Genomic DNA, 21,481 nt, shown 5'->3' with positions numbered 1-21,481 from the left:
CCTTCATATAGTAGTGCTCCCACCAAAATTTGCCAAATCCATAATGCCATTTTCGAACAACAATTTCAGAAAGTTCCTGGCCAAGAAACAAGTGCATAAATGAAGTACCATCAAGATGTATCAAAATGAGCTCAAACTTTACCAACCCACTCAATCCAACAACTAACTTCACCACACCAAAAGTGAGGTCCATCCACTGAACTAGTGATGATTGACACAATACAGGCACTTGTTTTTAAGAAAACTAGTTGCACCCTACAGACCCTTGGTTACTTCCCCAACACACCAATGAAAGTTAGAAAACCAAAAATTCGTGAGAGCACGAGCAATCGTGATGACCGTGATAGTTGCAGGCAAAACCATGCTCTATGCAATATTGTAACATAACTCCCTATCTACAAAAATATTTCCATGCCATATGCAATATTTTCCATCCACAAATAATTCCCATTTTCTCTGATCTGGTAGGTTGTGAAGCAAGTGCATAGTGTCTTTATCTGTTCGAGCTGAAATTATGGAGAGAGCCTGACCTATACAAAGGATGCCTAGCCACCAGTTATCACCCTCAAACTATCTAAAAAACTCACCCCACACTATCCCAAACTTTTTGTTCAAGGAATATCCCTGTGAAGGAAGTATTTGATTTCTTTATCCATATGACCTGAAATTTATTAGGGTGCTTCACCTTGATATATTAATGCTCCCACCAAAATTAGCAAAATCCATAATGCCATTTTCCTACAACATTTCCCAAAGTTTCCTGCAAGCAACAAGTGCGTAAATGAAGTACCATCAAGACGTATCAAAATGAGCTCAAACTTCATGAACCGACTCAACCCAACAACTAACATCACCACACCGAAAGTGAGCTCCATCCAATGAACTAGTGATGACTGCCATAATACTAGCACTTGTTGTGAGGAAAACTAGATGCACCCTAGAGATCCTAGGTTACTTCCTTAACACACCAAGGATTGTTAGAATCCCAAAAATCCATGAGAGCACGAGCAACCGTGATGACCCCGAAAGTTTCAGAGCAAACCGTGCTTTGTGCACGCACGTCGCCAATACCGTCCTCCCAAGTTGTGGGGGATAGATATAGAAGGAGACAAGACGAGAGTGAGAGGGAGATAAAGAGAGGGAGGGAGGGAGGGATGGAAGGACGGAGGTACGAAGGGAGGGAGCGCAACTTTTCCCCACTCAGGACATGTAACATCATGGATTTCACTCCTTGAATTTTATTTCAAGAGATGTTGCTTCTCTATTTTTCTTTTGGTTTTCTTGCATTTTATTTGGATTGTGTGCATTCATAATGATGATTGGCCAAGCCTTTTTCTCCAAGCCTAGATGACCTTCCCAAGTGTACAAGCCCCTACGAATATTTATCATAGACTTTTCCACCAATATCCTAATTTCTTTTATCATGGAGCTAAACCCTAGGTATTAGCATTATGAAGGGACCTTAAATTTACTTTGATATCCTGGCCCTACCAAAATTCCTAGAGACTCTCCAATGTCTATAAACTCCGAATCTACAAAAATATTTCCATGTCGTATGCAATATTTGCCTTGTGAAGGAAGTATTTTATTTTTATCCACATGAGCTAAAATTTATTAGGGTGGTTAACCTTGATATATTAATGCTACCACCAAAATTTGGCATAATCCAAAATTCCATTTTCCCACAACAATTTCCCAAAGTTTGTGGCCAAGAAACAAGTGTATAAATGAAGTACCATCAAGACTTATCAAAACTAGCTCAAACTTCACAAACCCACTCAACCAATAAATAACTTCACCACACCAGAAGTGAGCTCCACCCAATGAACTAGTGACGAGTGCCATAATACAAGCACTTGTTGTCAGGAAAACTTGTTGCACCCTAGAGACCTTAGTTTACTTCCCGAACACACTAATGAAAGTTAGAAAACCTTAAATTTGTGAGAGCACGATCAACCGTGATGACCCGAATAGTTGCAGGGCAAACCCGTTCTCTTTGCACAAACATCACCACTTCCGTCCTCACAAGTTGGACGGGAGAGAGAGGACAAGAGAGAGCGAGAGGGAGAGAGGGAGGGAGGGACGGGGAGATTGAGGGAGGGACAGAGGGAGGGAGCGAAGCTTTTCCCCGCTCAGGAGATGTAACATCATGGATTTCACTCTTTGAATGTTTTTTCAAGAGAATTTGCTTCTCCCTTTTTCTTTTGGTTTTCTTGGATTTTTTTAGATTTTGTGCATTCATAATGATGATTGGTCGAGCCTTTTTCTCCAAGCCTAGATGACCTCCCCAAGTGTACTAGCCCTAGGAATATTTATCTTAGACTTTTCCCACCAAAATCCTAATTCCTTTTATCATGGAATTAAACCATGGGTGTTGGCATTATGAAGGGACCCTAATATTTTTGATCTCCTCGCACTACCAAAATTCCTAGAGACTCTCATAGGTCCATAAACTCCATATCTACAAAATAATTCCATGTCATATGCAATATTTTCCATCCACAAATAATTCCTTTTTTCTCCCATCTGATAGATTGTGAAGCAAGTGCATCGTGTCTTTATCCATTAGAGTTGAAATTGTGGATAGAGCCTCACCTATGCAAAGTTTGCCTAGACACCAATTATCAGCCTCAGACTATTGTTGGAAATATGCCCTAGAGGCCATAATAAATTGGTTATTATTATATTTCGTTGTTCATGAATTATCTATTATTCATGCTATAATTGTATTAACCAGAAACCGTAATGCATGTGTGAATGTATAGACTACAACATGTGCCTAGTAAGCCTCTAGTTGGCTAGCTCGTTGATCAATAGATGGCCATGGTTTCCTGATCACGCACACTGGATGTCACTGATAATGGGTCACATCATTGGGGAATTATGTGATGAACAAGACCCAGTCTTAAGCTTTTCAAATGTCAAGTATCATTTCCTTAGACCATGAGATTGTGCAACTCCCGGATACCGTAGGAGTTCTTCGAGTGTACCAAACGTCACAACGTAATTGGGTGATTATGAAGGTGCACTACAGGTATCTCCGAAAGTGACTGTTGGGTTGGTACGAATAGAGATTGGGATTTGTCACTCCGTGTGACAGAGAGGTATCTCTCGGCCCTCTCGGTAATCCATCATCATAATGATCTCAATGTGACTAAGGAGTTAGACAAGGGATGATGTGTTACGGAACGAGTAAAGAGACTTGCCGGCAACGAGATTGAACAAGGTATAGGGATACCAGCGATTGAAACTCGAGCAAGTATCATACCAGTAGACAAAGGGAATTGCATACGGGATTGATTGAATCCCCGACATCGTGGTTCATCTGATGAGATCATCATGGAACATGCGGGAACTAACATGGATATCCAGACCCCGCTGCTGGTTATTGTCCAAAGTGATGTCTCGGTCATGTCTACATGGTTCCCGAACTCGTAGGGTCTACACACTTAAGGTTTGATGACGCTAGGGTTATATGGGAATAGTGTACGTGGTTACCCAAAGTTGTTCGGAGTTCCGGATGAGAACCCGGATGTCACGAGGAGTTCCGGAATGGTCCGGAGATAAGATTCATATATAGGAAGTGAGGATTTGGTCATCGGAATTGTTTCAAGCGACACCGGTAATGTACCGGGTCCACGAGGAAGGGCCACCGGCCCCAATGTGCTACATGGGCCAAAAGTGGATGGGAACCAGCCCTTAGGTGGGCTGGTGCGCCACCACTAAGGTCCGAAGGTTCAACAAGGTGTGGAGGGGGCCAAACACTAGGCGTGGAAAGGCCACCTTAGGCCTCAAGGCCCACCCTAGGGCGCCTCCACCTTGGTCGCCGCCCCACGCCCATCTAGGGCTGCCGCACCCCTTAGGGTGGGAAAGCCTAAGGGTTGGCACCATCCTCCCTCTCCTCCTATACATAGTGGAGGGTTTGGGGCTGATTTGAGACACAATCTCTCTCTCTCTCTCGGCGCAGCCCCACTCCTCGTTCTCCTCGTCCTCCGTAGTGCTTGGCGAAGCCATGTCGAAGTACCACGTAGCTCCACCGTCACCACGCCGTCGTGCTGCCGAAGCTATCCCTCAACCGCTCCTCCCTCCTTGCTGGATCAAGGCGTTGGACATGTCACCGGGCTGCACTGTGTTCAACACGGAGGCGTCGTTTTTTGGCGGATAGATTGGAATCCACCGCGATATGAATCGCTATGAGTACGTCTCCAGCAACCGCATTCTAGTAACACTTTCGCTTAGCGATCTTCAAAGATATTAAAATTCTCTGCCCCTTTGCTCGTTTCTGGTTTCTCCATAGATAGATCCTTTTGTGACGTAGGAATTTTTTTGATATTACTACGTTCCCCAACAGTAGCATCCGATCCATGGTTCTATGCGTAGATTCTATGCACGAGTAGAACACAAAAGTTGTGGCCGATGATTTTGTCAATTGCTTGCTATTAGTAGTCTTATCTTGATTCGGCGGCATCGTGGGACGAAGCGGCCCGGACCGACTTTACACGTACTCTTACATGAGACTGGTTCCACCGACCAACATGCACTTGTTGCATAAGGTGGCTAGCGGGTGTCTGTCTCTCCCACTTTAGTCGGATCAGAGTCGATGAAGAGGGTCCTTATGCAGGGTAAATAGCATTGGTATATCAATGTTGTGTCTGTCACATAGGTAAGAAGCATTCTTGCTAGAAACGCAAATCATCCACGTAAAACTTGTAACAATAATTAGAGGACGTCTAACTTGTTTTTGTAGGGTATGCTATGTGATGTGATATGGCCAATAGGATGCCATGTTACATATGTGATGTATGAGATTGATCATGTTCTTATAATAGGATTCATGACTTGCATGTCGATCAGTATGACAACCGGCAGCAGCCAGTGGAGTTGTCTTAATTTGTTGTATGAGATGCAACGCCATGTGATTACTTTACTTCATTGCAAACGTTAGCTATAGAAGTAGAAGTAATGGTTGGCGTGACGACTTCACGGAGACACGATGATGGAGATCATGGTGTCATGCCAGTGACAATGATGATCATGGTGGCCCGAAGATGGAGATCAAAGGAGCAAGATGATATTGGCCATATCATGTCACTATATGATTGATGTGATGTTTATCATGTTTTTCATCTTATTTCTTAGAACGACGGTAGCAAAGATAAGATGATCTCTCATTAAAATTTTGAGATATGTATTCCCCTAAGAGTGCACCGTTGCGAAGGATCGTTGTCTCAAAGCAACACGTGATGATCGGGTGTTATAGATTCTAACGTTCGCATACAATGGGTGTAAGCCATATTACACACGCAAGACACTTAGGTTGACTCGACGAGCCTAGCATGTATAGACATGGCCTCGAATACGGGAGACCGAAAGGTCGAACATGAGTCGTATGGTTGATACGATCAGCATGGAGATGCTCACCAGTGATGACTAGTCCGTCTCACGTGATGATCGGACATGGGTTACTCGATGTGGATCATGTGTCAATTTTATGACAAGAGGGATGTCCATTTAAGTGGGAGTTCATTATATGAAGTTAATTATCATCAACATACTCAAATAGGTCTTTGCAAATTATGTTGTAACTTGCGCTATAGCTCTACGGTTTTTGATATCATCCTAGAGAAAACTTAGCTGAAAGGTGGTAGTAGCAATTATACGGACTAGGTCCGTAAACTAAGAATTGTCCTCATTGCTGCACAGAAGACTTATGTCTTTAATGCACCACTCGGTGTGCTGAACCCCGAACATCGTCTGTAGATGTTGCGAACATCTGACATACAAGTTTTGATAACTACATGATAGTTCAGTGAATAATGCTTAAATGACTTAGAATTGAGGCGCTAAAGACGTTTTGAACGTCGCGGGATATACGAGATGTTCCAAGAGATGAAATTGCGATTTCATTCTCGTCCTCTTTTTGAGAGGTATGAGACCTCCAATAATATTTTTTTTCTGCAAAATTAAGGGAGAAAAGCTCAATTGTTGAGCATGTGCTCAGATTGTCAGAGTGCTACAATCGCTTGAATCGAGTGTGAGTTAATCTTAGAGGAGATAGTGATAGTTCACCAGAGTCACTGCCACCAAGTTACTAGAGCTTCGTGCTGAACTATAACATATCAGGGATGGATATGATGATTCTTGAGCTATTCACATAGTTTGACACCGCGAAAGTAGAAATTGAAAAGGAGCATCAATTGTTGATGGTTATTAAAACCACTAGTTTCAAGAAGGGTAAGGGCAAGAAGGGATACTTCATGAAGTGGCAAACCAGTTGCTACTCTAGTGAAGATACCCAAGGTTGAACCCAAACCCGAGACTAAGTGCTTATGTAATGAGGGAAACAGTCACTGAAGAGAAGGTACACTAGATACTTGGTAGATAAGAAGGTTAGCAACATCAACAAAAGTATATGGGATATGTATGATATTGATGTGTATCAGTACTCCTAGTAGCACCAGGGTATTAGATACCGGTTTAGTTGCTAAGTGTTAGTAACTCGAAATAAAATCTACGGAATAAACGGAGACCAGCTAAAGGAGAGGAGATGATGTGTGTTGGAAGTGTTTCCAAGGTTGATGTGATCAAACATCGCACACTCCCTCTACCATCGGGATTATTGTTAAACCTAAATAATTGTGATGTGGTGTTTGCATTGGGCATAGACTTGACTGGATTATGTTTATTGCAATATGGTTATTCATTTAAAAATAATAATGGTTATTCTATGTACTTGAATAATACCTTCAATGGTCTTGCACCTAGAATGAATGGTTTATTGAATCTTGATCGTAGTGATACACATGTTCATAATATTGTTGCCAAAATATACAAAGTAGTAATGATTGTACCACTTACTTGTGGCACTGCCACTTGAGTCATATTGGTGTAAAACGCATGAAGAAGATCCATACAGATGGATCTTTGGACTCACTCATTTTGGAAACATTTGAGACATGAAATATGTTTATTGGTGTAAACGCATGAAGAAACCCCATGCAGATGGATCCTTTTGGACGCACTTTATTTTTAAATCTATTGAGACATGCAAATCATACCACATGGGCAAGATGACTGAAGACCTCATTTTTCCAGTGAGATGGAACAAGAATATGACTTGTTCGAAGTAATACATTTTGATGTGTACAATACAATGTGTACCGAGGCACGGAGTGGATATCATTATGTTCATACTTCACAAATGATTTGAGTGGATATGGGTATATTTAATTGATGAAACACAAGTCAGAATTGTTGAAAGGTTCAAGTAATTTCAGAGTGAAGTTGAAGATCATCATGGCTAGAGGATAATATGTATACGATGTGATCGTGGAGGTAAACATATATATCTGAGTTGCGAGTTTGATAAACATTTAAGACAAGGTGAAAATTGTTTTCACGTGAAAATTGTTTCACAACTCATGACACCTGGAACACCATAGTATAATGGTGTGTCCATATGTCATAGTCATGCCCTATTATATATGGTGCATAATTTTTATGGGTTAGGCATTAGAGACAACCACGTTCACTTTAAATAGGGCACCACGTAATTCCGTTGAGAAGACACCGTATGAATTATGGTTTGTAGAAATCTAATCTATCGTTTCTTAGAAGTTTGGGTATGCGATGCTTATCTGAAAGAGTTTCAGCCGGATAAGCTGGAACCCAAAGCGCATAAATGCATCTTCATAGGACACCCAAAACAGTTGGGTATACCTCCTATCTCAAATCCGGAAGCAAAGTGTTTGTTTCTAGAAATGGGACCTTTCTCGAGGAAAACTTTCTCTCGAAAGAATTGAGTCGGAGGATGGTGGAAACTTGATGAGGTTGTTGAACCAACACTTCAACCAGTATGTGTAGCAGGGCGCAGGAAGTTGTTCCTGTGGCGCCTACAACAATTGAAGTGGAAGCGGCTGATAGTGATCATGAAGCTTCGGATCAAGTCACTACCAAACCTCGTAGGTCGACAAGGACGCATACTACTCCAGAGAGGTACGGTAATCCTGTCTTGAAGGTCATGTTGTTGGACAACAATGAACCTACGAGGTATGGAGAAGCGATGGTGGGCCCGGATTCCGACAAATGGCTAAAGGCCGTGAAATCCGAGGGAGGATCCATGTATGAAAACAAAGTATAGACTTTGGATGAACTACTCGATGGTCATAAGACTATTAACTACATATGGATCCTTAAAAGGTAGACAGACGATGATGGTGAAAATTCACCATTAAGAAAGCTCGACTTGTCGCAAAGATGTTTCCGACAAGTTCAAAGAGTTGACTACGATGAGACTTTCTCGCTCATACCGATGGTGAAAGTCTGTTGGAATTATGTTAGCAGTTGCTGGATCATTTATGAAATTTTGCAGATAGGATGTCAAATATTGTTCGCTCGATGGTTCCCTTGAGGAAAGGATGCTAACAAGTATGCAAAGCTCCAGTGATCCTTCTATGGACTAGAGAAAGCATCTCGGAGTTGGAATATATGCTTTGATGAGATGATCATAGATTTTGGTTTTATACAAAGTTTATGAGAAACTTTTATTTCCAAAGAAGTGAGTGGGAGCACTATAGAATTTCTGATAAATATATGTGGTTGACGTACTGTTGATCATAGATGATGTAGAAATTCTGAAAAGCATATAGGATTGTTTGAAAAGTGTTTTCAAAGGAAAACATGGATTAAGCTACTTCGAGATTCAGCATCAAGATCTATGGAGATAGATCAAAGTGCTTAATAGAACTTTCAATGAAATGCATGCCTTGACAAGTTTTTGACGGAGTTCAAAATCGGCAAAGAATGGGTTCTTGGCTGTGTTGTAAGGTGTGAATATTGAGTAAGACTCAATTACCGACCACGGCAGAAGAAACAGAAAGGACGAAGTTTGTCCCCTATGCTTTAGCCATATGCTCTATAGTATGCTATGTTGTGAACCACACCTGAAGAGTGCCTTGCCATGAGTGAGTTAAGGGGTACAAGAGTGATTCAGAATAGATCAGTGGACAACGGTCAAAGTTATCCTTAGTAACTAGTGTACTAGAGATTTTTTTTCTCGATTATGGAGGTGGTAAAAGGAGTTCGTGGTAAAGAATTACGATGATGCAAGCTTTGTAACTAATCCCGATGACTCTAAGTAGTAAACCGGATTCATATAGTGGACCAGTCATTTGGAAGAGTTCAAAATGGTGCGTGGTAGCTGCATCTATAGGATGACATAGAGATTTGTAAAGCACACACGGTTCTGAAAGGTTCACACCCGTTGACTAATAAACCTCTCTCACAAGCAAGGCATGATAGAACCCCAGAACTATATGGGTGTTAGATTCATTGCAATCACATAGTGATGTGAGCTAGATTATTGACTCTAGTCCAAGTGGGAGACTGTTGGAAATATGCCCTAGAGGCAATAAAAAATTGGTTATTATTATATTTCCTTGTTCATGATAATTGTCTATTATTCATGCTATAATTGTATTAACCTGAAACCGTAATGCATGTGCGAATATATAGACCATGACATGTCCCTAGAAAGCCTCTAGTTGGCTAGCTCGTTGATCAATAGATGGTCATGGTTTCCAGATCATGGACATTGGATGTCATTGAAAACGGGTCACATCATTGGGGAATTATGTGATGGACAAGACCCAATCTTAAGCACATCACTAGATCGTGTTGTTTGTCTGCGAAAGCTTTTCTAATGTCAAGTATCATTTCCTTAGACCATGAGATTTGCAACTCCCGGATATCGTTGGAGTGCTTTGGGTGTACCAAACGTCACAACGTAATTGGCTGTTTATAAAGGTGCACTACAGGTATCTCCGAAAGTGTCTGTTGGGTTGGTACGAATCGAGACTGAGATTTGTCACTCCGTGTGATGGAGAGCTATCTGTGGGCCCACTCGGTAATCCATCATCATAATGAGCTCAATGTGACTAAGGAGTTAGCCATGGGATGATGTGTTACGGAACGAGTAAAGAGACTTGCCAGAAACGAGATTGAACAAGGTATAAGGATACCGACGATAAAATCTCGGGGAAGTATCATACCGGTAGACAAAGGGAATTGCATACGGGATTGATTGAATCCCCGACATCGTGGTTCATCCGATGAGATCATCGTGGAACATGTGGGAACCAACATGGATATCCAGACCCCGCTGTTGGTTATTGGCCAGAGAGATGTCCCGGTCATGTCTGCATGGTTCCCGAACCCATAGGGTCTACACACTTAAGATTCGATGACGCTAGGGTTATATTGGAATAGTGTACGTGGTTACCGAAGGTTGTTCGGAGTACCAGATCAGATCCCGGATGTCACGAGGAGTTCTGGAATGGTATGGAGATAAACATTAATATATAGTAAGTGATGATTTAGTTACCGGAATTGTTTCAGGTGACACCGGTAATGTACCGGGATCACCGGAAGGGTTCCGGGGGTCCATCAGGAAGGGCCACCAGTCCCAATGTGCTACATGGGCCAAAAGTTGATGGGAACCAGCCCCTAGGTGCGCTGGTGCGCCACCACTAAGGTCCCAAGGCGCAGCAAAGGGTGGAGGGGCCAAACCCTAGGCATGGAGAGGCCACCTTGGGCTTCAAGGCCCACCCTAGGGCGCCTCCACCTTGGCCGCCGCCCCACACCCATCTAGGGATTTTGCACCCCTTAGGGTGGGAAACCCTAAGGGTGGGCACCCTCCGCCCTCTCCTCCTATATATAGTGGAGGGTTTGGGGATGATTTGAGACACAATCTCTTTCTCTCGGCGCACCCCCACTCCTCGTCCTCCTCGTCCTGTGTAGTGCTTGGCAAAGCCATGTCGGAGTGCCACGTAGCTCCACCGTCACCACGCCGTCGTGCTGCCGGAGCTCACCCTCAACCTCTCCTCCCTCCTTGTTGGATCAAGGACTTGCATACATCACCGGGCTGCACGTGTGTTGAACGCCGAGGCGCCGTTGTTCGGCGCAAAGATCGCAATCCACCGTGATCTGAATCACTGCGAGTACGACTCCATCAACCGCGGTCTAGCAACGCTTCCGCTTATCGATCTTCAAAGGTATGAAGACGATGTACCCATTTTCTCGTTGCTGGTTTCTCCATAGATAGATCCTTGTGTGATGTAGGATTTTTTTTCGAAATTACTACATATTCCCCAACAACTATCTCCAAAACTCAGCCACACTATCCCAAACTTTTTGTCCAAGGAATAGCCTTGTGAAGGAAGTTTTTGATTTCTTTATCCATATGAGATGAAATTTATTAGGGTGCTTAACCTTGGTATATTAATGCTCCCACTAAAATTAGCCAAATCCGTAATGCCATTTTCCCACAAAAAATTCCCAAAGTTTCTGGCCAAGAAACAAGTGTGTAAATGAATTGCCATCAAGACTTATCAAAATGAGCTCAAACTTCACCAACCCATTCAACCGAACAACTAACGTCACCACGCCAAACATGTGCTCCATCCAACAAACTAGTGACGAGTGTAACAATACAAGCACTTGTCGTGAGGAAAACTAGTTGCACCCTAGAGACCCTAGGTTACTTCCCCAACACACCAATGAAAGTTAGAAAACTGGAAATTCCTGAGAGCACGAGCAACTGTGATGATCCCGATAGTTGTAGGGCAAAACCTTGCCCTTTGCACGCATGTCGCCAATACCGTCCTCCCTAGTTGGAGGGGAGAGGGAGAGGAAGAGAGAGAGAGGGAGAAAGATAGGGAGGGAGGGAAGGAGGGAGGGATGGAGCGAAGCTTTTCTGTGCTCGGGACATATAACATCATGGATTTCACTCCTTGAAAATTTCTTTCAATAAATTTTTCTTCTCTCTTTTTTCTTTTGGTGTTCTTGGATTTTCTTTCGAATTTGTGCTTTTATAATGATGATTGGCCAGGCCATTTTCTCCAAGCCTAGATGACCCCCAAGTGTACTTGCCCTTAGGAATATTTATCTTAGACTTTTGGCACAAAACATAATTCCTTTTATCATGGAACTAAACCCTTGGTGGTGGCATTATGAAGGGGCACTAATTTCATTTGATCTCCCGACCCTACAAAAATTCCTAGAGACCCTTCTATGTCTATAAACTCCTTATATATGAAAAAACTTCCATGTCATATGGAATATTTTCCATCCACAAATAATTTCATTTTTGTCCCATCTGATAGCTTGTGAAGCAAGTGCATCGTATATTTATCCATTGTAGCTGAAATTATGGAGAGAGCCTCCCCTATACAAAGGATGTTGTCATGGGAATGGATCTGACAATAGTACCTAGGGGTACGAACGAAGGGGCGAAGTCTAACTAGGCACAGCGGATACACGCGGATGTACGAGTTCTGGTCCCACTAGGAAGTTATAATAGCCCTACATCTCGATCCCTTAGGCTGAGGATTTCTCATGAGGTATGAAATATTACAAGATGCTAAACCCTTGAGCTGGAGCCCAGGAGTCTCTTATATAGTACATGCCACGGCCGGTCGAGCTTCATTACAATGTCAGTTAATGATAATAAAAAGGGAAATTACTAGAAATGGTAGCTATAACTCTTGGCTTTACTCGTAATGTGTGTATTTGTTGTACTTCATGTGATGGATTAAGTCATTAGTCATTGTAGCCTCTTCGATGGTTTCACCTTGCTGTGGTCCAAGTGGGAGGATGCATCCGACTAATACAGGCCGATCCGAGTGACTCCAGGCAGGCCGAGTGACGGTATGCTATACCGAGTGAGGTCAAGACTACACCGATGATTTTAGGGACACTGATGTATCTAAGGGGTCCTAGGTGGGGCTAGGGAAGCAGGACCATAGGCATACCCCTAATATACAACCCCATAAGTAACCCCTGAATCGGTTGTGGTTTTGCACACCGAGTGAATGACTTCCTTAGACGTCTCCGGAATTTTAGAGAAGCTTGGGATGTAGCTTGGGGCAGCATCATGCAGACTCTCAGCAAACCTCCACGGATTCAAGAGTGACGAATTCCGACTGCTTGGTCATAGAGGTATGCCCGCATTCGGTAGTGATCGGCTATCTTTCGAGAAGATAGATTCCACGAGTTGGGCGAACAAGAGCTCTGAACTCTGCATACCCAATCGACGAGTTTGGACGGATCAACACATGCATTGAGGTCAGGACGATTAAGTCATCTTCACGGGTTTCCTGAATGATCGGGGTCCCACGAGGGGACGAGCGAAAAGAACATTCGGCACACCTCGCCACACGCCATAGATACGGAATTCATTCGGGATATGAGGTGGGATGGGTTTTTTTGCAACTTTTGAATTGAGGGAGCGCGCGTGCGGGCGATAGTTTCGGTGGAGACGCACGTAGTGGAAGTAGTGGGGTGACGCCCCGATTTCTATTCCTATGACGTTGTTGTCCTGCTATAGTACACACCATCCTTGGGATACTGCAGATCTTCCTCCAACCGGCGATGTAATCGATGGGAATCTCCCAGTTGAGTATTTAAGGAGTGAGGTGGCCCCTTCCTCCAGCCCTGCGCTCTCCCTCCGCTCTCCACCACTGTCGCTAGCACCCGCGGCCGGCCTGGCCCCGGGTTCGCTGGTAGCGGCGGCCTCCGGCCCTTCCCCTCCCGGTGGCTCTCCGACATGGGGCGGAGCTGCACGAGGGGGTGCTCCTAGGCGGCGGGGCTCCCCGGTGTGGCGTGGGTGGACGGAAGGGTGGCGGCGCCGTCGTTGGCGATGGGTTGACGCTGTGGCGAGATATGACGGCGACCTCCCGGCCCAGATTTGGGCCATGCGGGGCCCATCTATGCCTGGGCAGGCGTACAGTGGAGCATGTTTGTGGCAGAGCTTCCGGGAGACGGGGGAGCAGCGACGAGTGGTTGGGTGCTGGCGGTGCCGTTCCCAACCCGCTGCAGCATGGTCGGCAGGGCTTAGCGGGCCTGTTTCGGGACCGGCTGGTCCATGGGTGGCCTGGTATGCCCAGCTACCGTGTCCGGTCGGTGATCGCGGCGGTGCCGGAGGCGCGGGCCTCCCACACGTCGGCGGTGGAGGTGGATCTCCTCTCGCTCGGTTTTGGGTGCTGCTGCTTCATCGTTTCGCGTAGCTTTTCGGTCTCTTTGGCCTCGTGTTAGTTTTCGCGGCAATAATAAATTAGTTATTATTATATTTCCTTGTTCATAATAATCATTTATTATCCATGCTAGAATTGTATTGATTGGAAACACAAATAAATGTGTGGATACATAGACAACACACTATCCCTAGTGAGCCTCTAGTTGACTAGTTCGTTGATCAAAGATGGTCCAGGTTTCCTGGCCATAGGCATGTGTTGTCACTTGATAACGGAATCACATCATTAGGAGAATCATGTGATGGAGAAGACCCAAATTATATACGTAGCATATTGATCGTGTCATTTTATTGATATTGTTTTCTATGTGTCAAGAATTTGTTCCTATGACCATGAGATCATATAACTCATTGGCATCAAACGTCGCAACGTAACTGGGTGACTATAAAGGTGCTCTACAGGTATCTCCAAAGGTGTCCATTGAGTTAGTATGGATCAAGACTGGGATTTGTCACCTCGTGTGACGGAGAGGTATCTCGGGGACCACTCGGTAATACAACATCACACGAAAGCCTTGCAAGCAATGTGACTAAGTGTAAGTCACAGGATCTTGTATTATGGAACGAGTAAAGAGACTTGCCGGTAACGAGATTGAAATAGGTATGCGGATACCGACGATCAAATCTCGGGCAAATAACATACCGAAGGACAAAGGGAATGACATACGGGATTATATGAATCCTTGACACTGAGGTTCAACCGATAAGATCTTCGGAGAATATGTAGGATCCAATATGGGCATCCAGGTCCCGCTATTGGATATTGACCGAGGAGTGCCTCAGGGCATGTCTACATAGTTCTCAAACCCGCAGGGTCTGCACACTTAAGGTTCGATGATGTTTTAGTATAGTTGAGTAATATGTGTGGTTACCGAATGTTGTTCGGAGTCCCGGATGAGATCATGGGTGTCTCGAGGGTTTCCGAAATGGTCCAGAAATGAAGATTGATATATAAGATGGCTTCATTTGGTTACCGGAAGGATTTCGGGCATTACCGGGAATGTACCAGGAGTGACGAATGGTTTTCGGAAGTTCACCGGGAGGGGGGCAACCCACCCGGGGGAAGCCCAATGGCCCTAGGGGTGGTGCACCAGCCCTTAGTGGTCTGGTGGGACAGCCCAAGAGGGCCTTGGCGCCATAAGAAGAAAACCAAAGAAAGGAAAAAAAGGGGGGAGGTGGGAAGGAAGAGAAGGACTCCACTTTCCAATCCTATTTGGAGCAGGACTGGAGTAGGAATCCAACTCTCCTCCTAGACGGTGCCCCCTTGGGGACTTGGTCCTCAAGGCAAGCCTCCTCCCCCTCCCTCCTATAGATAGTGGTGATTTAGGGCTCATTTGTGACAACTTTTTCCCACGTGCAAGTCAGATCTAGATACCATAGTTCTTCCTCTAGATCGTATTTCTGCACAGCTCGGGAGGAGCCCTGCAGGAGTAGATCATCACCCCCACCGGAGCGTCATCACGCTGCCGGAGAACTCATCTACTTCTCCGTCTTGCTTGTTGGATCAAGAAGGGCGAGATCATCGTCTAGTTGTACGTGTACTGAATGCGGAGGTGTCGTCCGTTCAGCACTAGATCGGAACGGATCGGATCGCAAGACGGTTCGTTTGACGGATCTCGGGACGGATTGTAGGACGAATCGCGTGGCGGTTCGTGGGACGGTTTGTGGGGCGGTTCGAGGGACGTGAAGACGTTCGACTACATCAACCGCGTTTCTTAACGCTTCCCGCTGTGCAATCTACAAGGGTACGTAGATCCAAATGTCCTCTCATAGATGGACATCACCATGATAGCTCTTCGTGTGCGTAGGAAATTTTTTGTTTCTCGTGCAACGTTCCCCAACAGAGACTGCGTGGATAATGGTGCAACCGTGCTGGCGCGTGGGGTTTGGCTGGTCGGCTCTGGTTGGACGGTGGGGTGTGGAGTGTAGGAGAAATCCTTCTCGGTTCGTCCGGCTCTGATGCGGTGACTCCGGCGGGTGCCACCATTACTTCCTGAAGTGTGTCGGTGGTCGCCATCCCCTACCTCCTTCCACATGCGTCCGGGCAGCAGCGTCGTCGATGTCGCATCCCTTCTTGGAGTTGTTGCTTGGCACACGGCGGATCGGAGACTCGGGCTGTGGTGGTTTGTCTTCGGAAGGCGCAGCGGTGGTGGATCATCCATTCTTTGTCGAGCTAACGCTGTTGGCACTTGTTTCTTTTTCGTTTTTTGGGCTTGATGTGTTGTTCGCCCCAGCAATGATCTCTTTATGGTGTTCGTTGCTTTGTATACAAAGCGGGGGGTGAACCCTTTTTTGGCAAGGCGTGAGGTGGAAGCGAGAGGAGATGACGCCTTAGAATAGGGTCCTTTCCATCTCCACTTCCTCCTCTTGCCACCAAAGCCAAGAATCGCCGACTGCCCCAACGATTCCCAGCCCTGACTTCTCCGCCGCCCAGCATGGTGAAGGGACCGATGACGAAGGTCGAGAGGGCCAAGAAAGGGTCGCGTGGATCCTCTTCGAGTGCGGAAGTGCTCCCGCGAGAATAAATCCAGGGCGACTGGATGTTCGTCCCAAGTCTTGGAGGGGCGGCTGCTGGAGCTGGAGGGCGAATGCCTGGTTGCCCAGGGGAGCTGGCGATTGCACGAGGTTGGCGAGCTAGAACCAGCGCCTCGAAATGACGAGCGAGTGCTCCTAGTGACCCACACCAAGAGAGATTTTTCTTTGCCTTCGCATCCCTTTTTCGAGCATTTCTTGGTTTCCTCGGGGCTCTGCTCCAGCACCTCCCCCCCCAATGTTGTCTCGTATCTAGCCGCATTTGTGTTCGTGTGTGAGAATTTCCTCGGGTGTCACCCGCATTGGGGGTTGTTCAAGCGCATGTTCACATGTCGAGTGATGACGGTGAAGAAATCTTCATTGTCGGGGGGAGAAGCAATGTGGCGCAGCTTTGTGGTGGGTTAGGCATTCACCTCAGGAGCAAGAGTAGCTTCCCAAGATGAGTTTCCCAGACTCGGTGAAGAACTGGTAGGATTCTTGGTTTTATTGTTGAGACGTCCTAGTTGGCGAGGGTCATTTGGGCCTCCTGCCCTATATTGTTGATAGGATCCACCCGGCTCCTACCTTGACCTTGTCCAAGGAGGAGGAGACGGATGTAGATATCTTGATGATAGCGGTAGTTTCCTTGATCGGGAAGGGTGTGAACACGATGGACCTCCTGGAGGTCTTCTTACAGCATAGGATCCAGCCTCTTCACACCAGGGTCCATCCAATGTGGAAATATGCAGGGCCAGATGATCCGACTTCGGTCCATCCAGAGGAGCTCAGGGAAGAGGCGTTGGAGAATAATCTCAAGTCCATTACCCAAGTAAGCGATAACACGAGGGGCTCGAGGCAAGTGCCTCCTTTCTCGAGGGGACATCAACCAATGAGGTCAGCCATCGAGCATGTATACCGAGTGAATTTTTTTTTGTTCCAACTCCCATTTGTGATTTTGCTTCCTTCATTGGGCAGGCTTTTACGGGGCTGGTCACTTCCATACCAGCGATTGACCGCTCGCCCATTTACGTGGAAAGTGACACTGAAAACCAAGAAACCGAGCACCCGGAGGGCTCGGAGGATGACAAAGGCGATGGATGTGACGATGAGGAGATAGAGGAGAGCAAGGAGGAGTGTTGAGACGAGATGGAATCTTCTCCGTCTGATGAAGTTCCGGTCGAGACCCGTTCCACGGCACGCCAGTACTGTGGACTCCATGCAGACACCCCCAAAAACTCCATTGATGGCAAAGCCGAGTGCGTGAGCAATGCAGACTCATAGCTCCAAGTAGGGTCAGAGCAAGCCTGAGGGACTGCGGGTGTAGGCCACCAAGAAACCCAAGATCTCGAGCTCCAAACCTCGTAAGGACATTCTGCCGCGCATCAAGGTCGATGTGCCTGTAGCTTCGGCGTAAGTACCTTTGCCGAGTGGTTCGTTCTAGTTTGAGCAATGTCTTCTAAGTGATGATTGGGTTTTTGTTGTTTCTATTGTAGGCGTGATACTTAGACCACTTCACTGGATCCCAAGAACTCTGACAAAGGTAGAGCCAACGTTGATGTCGCTTCATCGAAAGGTAACCCTTATGCTTTTCCGGTGATTCATTCAAAATTCGGGCTTTGGATATATCAATGGCCTTTTGACTGTCTTGTGGACATGTGCAGAGCCTCATGACATGATTGAACTCGATGCTTACGTCCCCTCCATAGTTGGAGAAGTGGTGAAGCAGGCTCCGACTCCCAACCTAGTGACATTAAGGCCAAGACTCCCGTGGTGCAGGACGACGCCTCGGCTGGGGCGTCATTCATATTGTATCCGTTGGCCACTTCGTCATTTGTCCCCAAGGATCGCAACATCTTCCAGCTTCACCATACCACGGAGGACCAAGAGGGGCGCACAAGGAGGCGTTGGCTCACCTGGACGTGATGGTTGAGTGAATGAAGGAGGCATACGATGCGAGTGAAGCCTTGGAAAAGAACATTCAGGTAAATCCTTTACGCACGTATTCTTTTCTGAATCAATTCCTTAGTAGGAATCCTGAGTGGGCATGCCCAAAGGCACACCCGCCGGGTGTTTTCTTTTAGTTCGAGCGCATTGAGCGCACCCACTGGGTGTAGCCCCGAGGCAACAGTTGAGTTGGTCAGTTGGTTGTAGTCTTTTTTCTTCGTATGTTTGACGGAGTCCAGTAGGGTGCGGAGCCCTTTTCTTTCCTCCATCTTTCGAGTGGGGGCGCGCTGAGCGCACCCATTCGGTGTAGTCCCCGAGGATACTGTCGACTGGAGAAGTCGGCAACAGTCTCAGTTTCTTTGTTTTGATTTATAGAGGCCAGTCAGGCACGGATCCCTTATCCTCTGACATTCCAGTGGGGGCGCTGAGCGCACCCACAGTGTATAGTCCGCAAGGCTGCCGTCGACTATGGAAGTCAGCGGTAGTCTTAGATTCGCGACATAATGTTATGCCTTACTTGTATTTGTCGACTGCAAACTTCTTGTGGGCCTATGGAACACAATGACACTTTATATAAAGAGTTGCACGAACTCCTACTGAGCCTCAATGCGGAGAAAGTAGAGACCAAGCGATTGGAGCAGGAAAAGAGAACTGCTCAAGATATGTCCTCGCCATCTGACTAATGCTCCATTAGGTTATCTTTTCTTATCCGACTGAGGTTGTCTTGTCAGATCGCCTTTCTGAGAGGCTGAAGAATTCCATTTCTCTAGTGACCATGAAGGAAGCCCTCGAGAAGAGGGATGAAGAACTCGCATCCTCATGGAAGGATGTCAAGTAGAATACCCAGGCGGCTAAGGCCAAGCTCAAGACGGTTGGTAATTTGGAGGAAGAGAATAGTCTTCTGAAAGATGATGCAGAGAAGAGCGCGGGGGAGCTTGCCGAGCTGAAGAAGCATTACACCGAGTGGGAAACCAACCTCGAGAAAGCCACTACCAAGAAAGCTGAGCTGGATAAGTTCGTCGAGGACTTCAGTGTGGAACTCTATGAGAAGCTCAAAGGTATGTTGAGCGTGTGAATACTTCCCCATGATGATTCTGAAATTTCCGAGTGACGTTTCTTATCCTCTGTTTTCCGTTGAGTGTAGCCTTTGCGGCCGACATTGAAGAAGAGATGACGCTAATAGAGAGGGAGCTCGATCCCAAGAGAGGTCTTCTGAAAGACAGCGTTGCTATGTCTCTCCTTGGGCTAGAGGATCGTGTCGATTTTGTACTGGCTTGTTTCAAGCAGCTTCAGTCAGCCGTTGGGGAGATTGACCAGGAGAAAGCACTTGAAGATGCTCCTGTGAAGGATGCCCTGTCCATTGTGAACCGTGTGAAGGCCATTCCCAATGAACTTAAGTCATGGAAGAAGTCATCGGTTAGGACTGGACCTAACATTGCCCTTTCGCTCGTCTACATCCATTCCAAGGGGGTGGATGAAGATAAGATGGAGAATCTTCAGGTCGTCAACCGCAAAAGCGCCAAGTTTGAGTATTTCATGGAGATGTTCATGGAGGCTGTCACATGGATCGCAGAGGGAATCGATCTTGACACCTTCGTCAAAGCGGTGGAATCTCCGACCTCCGAGTGATGCTCGGACGAAAACCACTTAAGCTTTAATTTGCCACAGGATGCCAAGTGATTTTATGTAACCCCAAACTTCGAGTGGTCTCTGGGCCCCCTCTTTTGCGTACCTTTAGCTAAACTTGATCCCATTTATTTGTATTTAAGTTTGGATCTTATTTGCTTGGTCATCTTTACTGGTGTCATTTATACTCGGCCGAAAACTGGTTCGCGTCTGAGTCCCTGAGTGTGGAAGTTATCCTCACCCGAGATTGCTTTTTGACTTAGGTGAAAGCTGATTTGCGGCTAAGCCCCCAGTGAGGAGGTTGCCCTCACTCGGGATCGTTTGTAACTTAGGAGAAAACTGGTTCGCGGCTAAGTCCCCATGTGTGGAGATTGTCCTCACTCGAGATCGTTTGTGACTTAGGCGAGAACTGGTTTGCTGCTAAGCCCCAGAGTGTACGTGGAGATTGTCCATACTCGAGATGGTTAGTGACTTAGGCGAAAACTGGCTCGCGGCTAAGCCCCCGAGTCTGGAGATTGTCCACACTCGAGATCGTTTCTCCCTAGGCGAAAGTGGAATCCCTACTTGGTATGATTTTACCTATTCATCTTGGCATCCGAATGAAGATCTTGCCTTCATTCAGAACTACTTTAACTTAGGCAAAGGCCAGTTCACAGCTAAGCCCCCTAGTGTGGAGGTTGTCCCCACACGGAGAAGGGTTTACCTTAGGCGAAACAGGTTCACTACCAAGAATGTTTGTTTTGTTCATCTTTGCATCCGAATGAATATCTTGTCTTCATTCGGGACCGCTTTAGCTTAGGCGAAGGATGGTTCGCAGCTAAGCCCCGGAGTGTGGAGGCTTCCACGATCACTCGGGGAAGGGTCTACCTTAGGCGAAACAGGTTCGCTACCCATAAATGTTTGTTTGATTCGTCTTGGAATCTGAATGAAGATCTTGCCTTCATTCGGAACCGCTTTAACTTAGGCGAAGGCTGGTTCGCAACTAAGCCCCAAGTGTGGAGGCTTCCACGATCACTCGGGGAAGGGTCTACCTTAGGCGAAATAGGTTCGCTATTGTTCTTGCAAACATGTTGATGGTATGTCCATCTGGGTGCCCGGACGAAGATCTTGTCTTCATTCGGAACCATTTTAGCTTAGGCAAAAGCTGGTTCGCAGCTAATCCCCCGAGTGAGGAGATTCTCCGCACTCGAGGCAAGTTTTACCTTAAGCAAAAACATGTTCGCAGTTAAGTATTTTCCACCCACTTGGGGTGTGTTTCACCGGAGTGAAATGTTTGTGGGTAGTTGAACAAAGTAAGCACTTGATTCTTCT

This window comes from Hordeum vulgare, chromosome 2H (genome assembly GCF_904849725.1).
Source record: "Hordeum vulgare subsp. vulgare chromosome 2H, MorexV3_pseudomolecules_assembly, whole genome shotgun sequence".
NCBI lineage: Eukaryota > Viridiplantae > Streptophyta > Magnoliopsida > Poales > Poaceae > Hordeum > Hordeum vulgare.
Note: the sequence above shows the minus strand (reverse complement) of the source record.